We start from the raw sequence: 6,166 nt of genomic DNA, 5'->3' as shown, positions 1-6,166 counted from the left end.
TTTTTTCGTTTTAAGGAAATTTCAAATACAATAGTGGATTGTTAACATAATTGTAACTGTAACAAAACGTCTTTAATAAAAAAAACACTTAAAATAATTTCGCTCGTTTGAAAAGGCGATCGTTAACTATAATCAAACGTAACTAAAAATGCTCTCTTTGATTAAGTTTATGAGCTTATAGTGAGTGTGTTGACCAAGTATGCAAGATCATAACCACCAGCACATATGGGTGAACGTTTGTTCATATGATCTGTTTTGAAATTAAGCAGATCAAGTGTTATTTTAATTAAATATTAAAATTAATTTAAATTAACTGATTAATTTAATTAAAAATTTAATAAATAAAAATTATGAAAAAAATTAATTTTAAAGAAAATTAAATGAAACTTAAAGGACTTTTTAAAACAAAAAAATAAATTTTAAATATTAAAAAAAAATTATGTTAAATTAAAAAATAAAAAGAAAAAATATGTTTGTTGTTATATACAAACCAAAAAGAAAATTTTGCTTTATAAACCACAAATTAGCTAAAACGTTACAAATCGAAAGTTTACATAAAATAACAGTAAATTATTTTTATAATAATTTATTTCCGGAAAATGTGTTATAATTTAGACAAAAACAAAAAACACATAAACTAAAGGATGCCCTCTAAACATCTATGAAAGAAAAAATCATTTTCTCATATAACTCACTTAGCAAATGATCACCTTTTTTAACTTGAAATTGGCAACAACATCCTCAGCATCCTCTTGACTACAAGTATTAATAAAAAAAAGCTAAAGAAAAATCCAAGAAACAAAAAAAAACCCCGCGTGTGTAAACTCTTTCGGTTTGTGCAATACAACACCATCAGCAATAAGTATACGCATACATTTGTACTTTGTAAAACCAAAAGCGGATATCCGTTTAATCGTTCTCCTAACTAAATATAAAAGTAAATAACTGCAACTTGTGTATGTGTGTGTATGTATGAGTGAATACACTTGTTGACCATTAAAAATTGTGCTGGCGGATATTTGTAATTTGCATGCAAAAAAGAAAAAAAAAGAAAAATTGTATGCTAAAGTTTTCTTCTTATTAAACAACTCTACAGCAACAGCCTCATCCACAACACCAATAACAACAACAACAACCATAATATAATTGTCATCATTTGAATCATTTATTGATTTCTTAATCATCGCCACCATCATCAGAAAATACCTCTTTTCCTCTTTTTTTTTACTGGATCCCATCCGTTTTTCTTGAATTTTTTTTTTTTTTTGTTATATTTTTCCTGATCATGTAAGTTGTGTTTTTTTACCGTTATACCTATAACTTGCTATAGTTTTTACTATTTACATATAAATATTTGAATTATGATAAGGAAATTTATTAAATTAATGTCTCTAAACATATCGTCCCATTAAAACTTGTTTAGATACAATGTTTCACGACAAATTAACTACAAAAAACATTTCCTTATATCTTTATGTGATTTTAATATTAATTAGAAGAAAATTGTTTATCTGTTCATCCTTGTGATATGTTTAGGATAAGATTTTGGGGAAAGCTTAAAAAATTGGATCGAATGCACCACCGCAATGTCAATTTTAAATTGATGTTATTAAACTGTTAATAATCCCTGCTTAACATTACAAAAAGCTTTTTGTAAATTAAACATGATCGGGATTGTCATAGAATCCAATAATTTGTGGAATTGGTTTTAAAAACGACCAAAAACAGAAATCTTATGTTTTCGGCTTTTTACTCGATAATTAATCGTATTCTAGAGCGAATTAATATGTAATACAAAACTTCTTTTTTTGAAATCTAATCATGTTATTTGAAACTTTCAAATCCCATACCGACAATTATTGGAATCTATGACGACCTCCAATAATAATTGCAATAACATTTGTCCTATTCACTGTATGGTTGTATCGTGTTGTACAGTTGTATCGTAGTATTTTATTAATGATTTATTTTTGTTTCAAAAAATTTTGTTAAAAAAAATTGTAAAACATACAACACTACAACCATAGGACATTGATTGTGAACTGGGCAATTGTAATTAAAAAGAAAACTATAAAATTTTTTTTAGAAAATGAAGACAAATTAGTCTAGATGTATATAGTTAGTCATATCCGACCGTATGAAGCCTACAACAGTCTGTATATTAAATAGTAGAATTATTTAATAAAAAATAAATAAAAAAAATTGTAAAACATACAACGCTGCAACAATAGGACATCGATTGTGAATTGGGCAATTGTAATTAAAAAGAAAACTATAAAATTTTTTAACAAAAAGAAGACAAATATGACAGGCCGACCGTCTGAACCTTACAACAGTCTGTATGTTAAACCTGAGAATTATTTTTAATGACAAAGTATTTAAATAGTTTTTAACTCAATTGTGAAAAAATTAAAAAAAATGATTTAATAGAAGAGAGGATAAAGGGATAAAATTTACAAAGAGAGATAAATTTAACATTAAGAATTTTTAACTCAATTCTGAAATATTTAAAAAAAAATTAAAAGAAAATGAATTAATAGAAGAGAGGATAAAAGGGAGAGGAGGAGGGGAGTGTGCTGTTATAGAGAGAATATGGATCTATCCTTATAAATATTTAAAAAGATTAATTATGTAGAATTTCATGGTAATACTAGTGTTTATAAGTGATTTATTGGCCCCTATTCCCAATTTGAATCGAAATTTTCTCCGATTAGCGACTTTAGTTTTCTTCATTTCGATTCGACTCTCCGTCACATAAACAACAACTTACAAAAACGTAATTACGATCGAATTGCAGAATACACACGTTCGTTCGGTTTTTGTTGGAATACCTTTGATGGAGTATTACGTAACTGAATGCGAAAACGTAATCGAAACACAGAATAGGGGTGATTGATTATCAAGACATTTTCTGAAGAAGACTTTGTATGAGGGCTTAGGTCACATAAGGTACAATAAACAATATAGAACAACGACTTTGGTAGAGATACTAAAACATTTAACACAATTAAGGGCTTCAAATTCTTATTAAGGGGGTACGGTTGTATGGGTGCTAACTGCAATAATGAACCGATTTTTTCAATAAACATGGTTCTTGGGTCTCAAATAACGTTTGTGGCAATTTTCATCAAATTAACTTGAAAATTTCGATCTGTAGTCCGTTTACAAGGTTTACATGGACGGATGGACAGACGGAAGGACGGTCGGACGGACGGACGGACGGACGGACAGACGGACAGACGGACGGACAGACATACGAACGGATATATCCGTTCTTAGCCGATTGGTGGCTGTACGAGTAATATATTTGGGTGTTACAAACATCAGCACAAGCTGTAGTGGTGTAGGTTATAAAAACAGATCTAAATTTATCCAAATAGTCGATGTATAAAGAACATAACTAATAGCAAACAAAATATAACAAGAAAACTTCCAACATTCGCTACACGTGTATACCCCTTTATATATAGTCACCCGATTCTGCCCTTGAGCAGCAGTTCCACTTTTCTCAACCAAAATTCGATATTTTGTGCAAAAATTTATGAATAGAAAAGTTCCAAAAAGTGAAAATTTCACAGTGCCCCGAAAATCTAGAAGTAACTTAACGTAACTTTTTATTTTAAGTGGACGTGGAGCCATACCCTCTAAGAAAATAAATATTAAAATTAGTATTAATGAGAAACTTCGTACAGTTTAATATTATTTACTTTGCATCAGTCTTATAACCGCAAATCACTATTTCCGCGAATTTGGGTTTAAACCACAAACACTACGTGGAACCCGAAGGAATCTCAACCCACTGACCAGCCAGGATATAGTACTCCCATCGTTATATGATTCTCTTCTTCGACTCCATGTCAAATCATAGCAATTAATGTCCGAGGAGTGAAATGACATTACCAGTTTATAGTCACGACAGACTAGAGTTACTGTTAGCAACTCTTTTCTCCGGGATTGAAATAATACCAATATGGTGTCAAGGTAACATGCCCCCGGGCAGGGAAATTTTTGGGACAATATGAAAACCTACAAATTATTTTGGGCATGGCAACTTCCATATGATCTTATTCCCAACAAAAATAAAACGAAGTACTTCCAAAAGAATAGCATATATCACCACTTCAAAAGTAGCACTAATTATATAAGTTAATTTTAGACGTTTTGTATTTTTGTTAATAGAGAGCTTTTATGACGGTAAGGTTGGAATAAGGGCCGATCATTACAAAAATCGGCAGTAAAACTTTGTTGTGACGATTTTGAAGATATAGTAGTATTTTTGACGTATTTAAAGCACAAACAGATCAAATCGGGAGGTTCTACCATTTTCAATAGGTTACATCCTTGTGTCATCCCCGTTTGGTTTATCAAAAGTACGTACGGACGTGTCTTAATCGCCTTTATCGTTATACTTTAAGTTGAGTGTATGAGCATTATTGTTGTGCGTTACAAACATTAGAACAAAAGCAAAATACCACCACCACTATAGTAGTGTAGGGCATAGTTTTAGTTATTTAAATGGAAAATGTTGTTAATATGAACAAAATTTTAAAATTTATTATTTTTAGGCTCATATAAGATCCTAAATTTAATCAACTTCAAATTCTAACAATTGAATATCATTGCTTAATATCCTCGCAAAAGAATTAAGCAAACCGTAGTTAAATCAATACCAAATGGTGTCAAAAATAGAACGATAAGCTCACATTCAGTACAAAAACCTTTAAAAAAGTGAAAAATTTTACAATTTTACAATTATTGTTCTAAGAATGTTTAATCTCATTAAATAATGCGAAAAAAGTCATTTTCATACTATTTACTACAGAATTCATTCTAGTTATGTATTATTTCTTTTGCTGTGAAAAAGCAAACATTAATACATTTTAAAAAGGCAATTACTTATTAATTCATATATTTATAATTCAATAATAAAGCCTAAAAATGAATGCATTTCAATTAAAACATATGAAGTAATCTTAATGGATTTTAACTGAAAAACCCCAAAGTTTGAATCATTAAATTGTTAGTAATGCTCTGTTTTAAAATACCTCTTTAAATGTTTCTAACCATCACTTTTTTTCCCCCAGATTAACAATCAAATTAACAGCAGCTAAAACAACAAAAAAACACACAATTTAACTATAATTGTAGGAAAAAATGTATATTTAACTAAATGATGATTAAATGTATTGCGTTAAAGTACGAGAGTACAAAATGAAATTATTTATTTATTTATTATAGTTTTTTAATTAATATAACAAAAAAAATCATATTACAAAAGCCACAGTTAAAGCCGCAGCCGCAGCCACATCCAACACATTTTGATTTTCAATTTAAAATGGATTTGTGCATAATCATTAAAATACTTTCGTATCCGGAATTAAATCAAAGAGAAAAAGAGAGAGAGAGAGAAAAAAAGTAACTATTTAAATGCAATAAACAGCAAGTGATTGATTTTAATGGAATCTACGGTTACTATGTATTGCTTAAAATGTGCTCCAATTTGTGGAAATCTATTAAGTGGTTATTGCATTATGCTTATGATTTAAATATTATTAAAATATAATTGGGAAATTTTGTATAACAGTTATACAAACATATTTGTAAAGAAGTATAAAACTTTTTTAGAAATTGTAACACAAATTAAAAGATTTCCCAATCCACTACAATTTTCAAACCAAAAAATCCACTCTGAGCAAAATTTTTACAAAAAATTACAGATTCTTAAAACATTCATAAAGCGCAACTGAAATTTTTGCTGAAATGTTCTCAATTCTAAAATTAAGTGCGAATTGGCCAAATTGGCATAAATTTAATCTTCTCGATAGACAAAACTATCGTCTACAAAATAGGCATGGCTAGACTTTTGATTAGATTATAGACTAGACTATAGACTAACTCAGACAATAGACTACACCATAGACGAGACTTTAGATTAGATAATAACCAAGACTATAGATTTAATTATACTACAGACTAGACTATATACTAGACTATATACTAGACTATAGACTGACTATAGACTAGACTATAGACTAGACTATAGACTAGACTATAGACTAGGCTTTAGACTAGACTATAGACTAGACTATAGACTAGACTATAGACTAGACTATAGACAAGACTATAGAATAGACTATAGACTAGGCTATATAGTAGACTATAGACT

General features: G+C 29.1%; 1 protein-coding gene across 1 annotated transcript in view; it reads left to right on the top strand.

Annotated features, from left to right (window-relative positions):
* Positions 1 to 389: 389 nt before the first annotated feature.
* The window catches only part of LOC111682757 (asparagine-rich zinc finger protein AZF1), a 32,724-nt gene continuing 26,947 nt past the window's right edge, over positions 390 to 6,166 (top strand). Inside the window, exon 1 of the mRNA XM_046945027.1 lies at positions 390 to 1,287. The gene's annotated coding sequence lies outside the window, so the exon portion shown is untranslated. The remainder of the gene's footprint in view (positions 1,288 to 6,166) is intronic.

Source organism: Lucilia cuprina, chromosome 2, assembly GCF_022045245.1.
Source record: "Lucilia cuprina isolate Lc7/37 chromosome 2, ASM2204524v1, whole genome shotgun sequence".
NCBI classification, from domain to species: Eukaryota; Metazoa; Arthropoda; class Insecta; order Diptera; family Calliphoridae; genus Lucilia; species Lucilia cuprina.
This window is presented reverse-complemented; position numbering and strand designations above follow the sequence as displayed.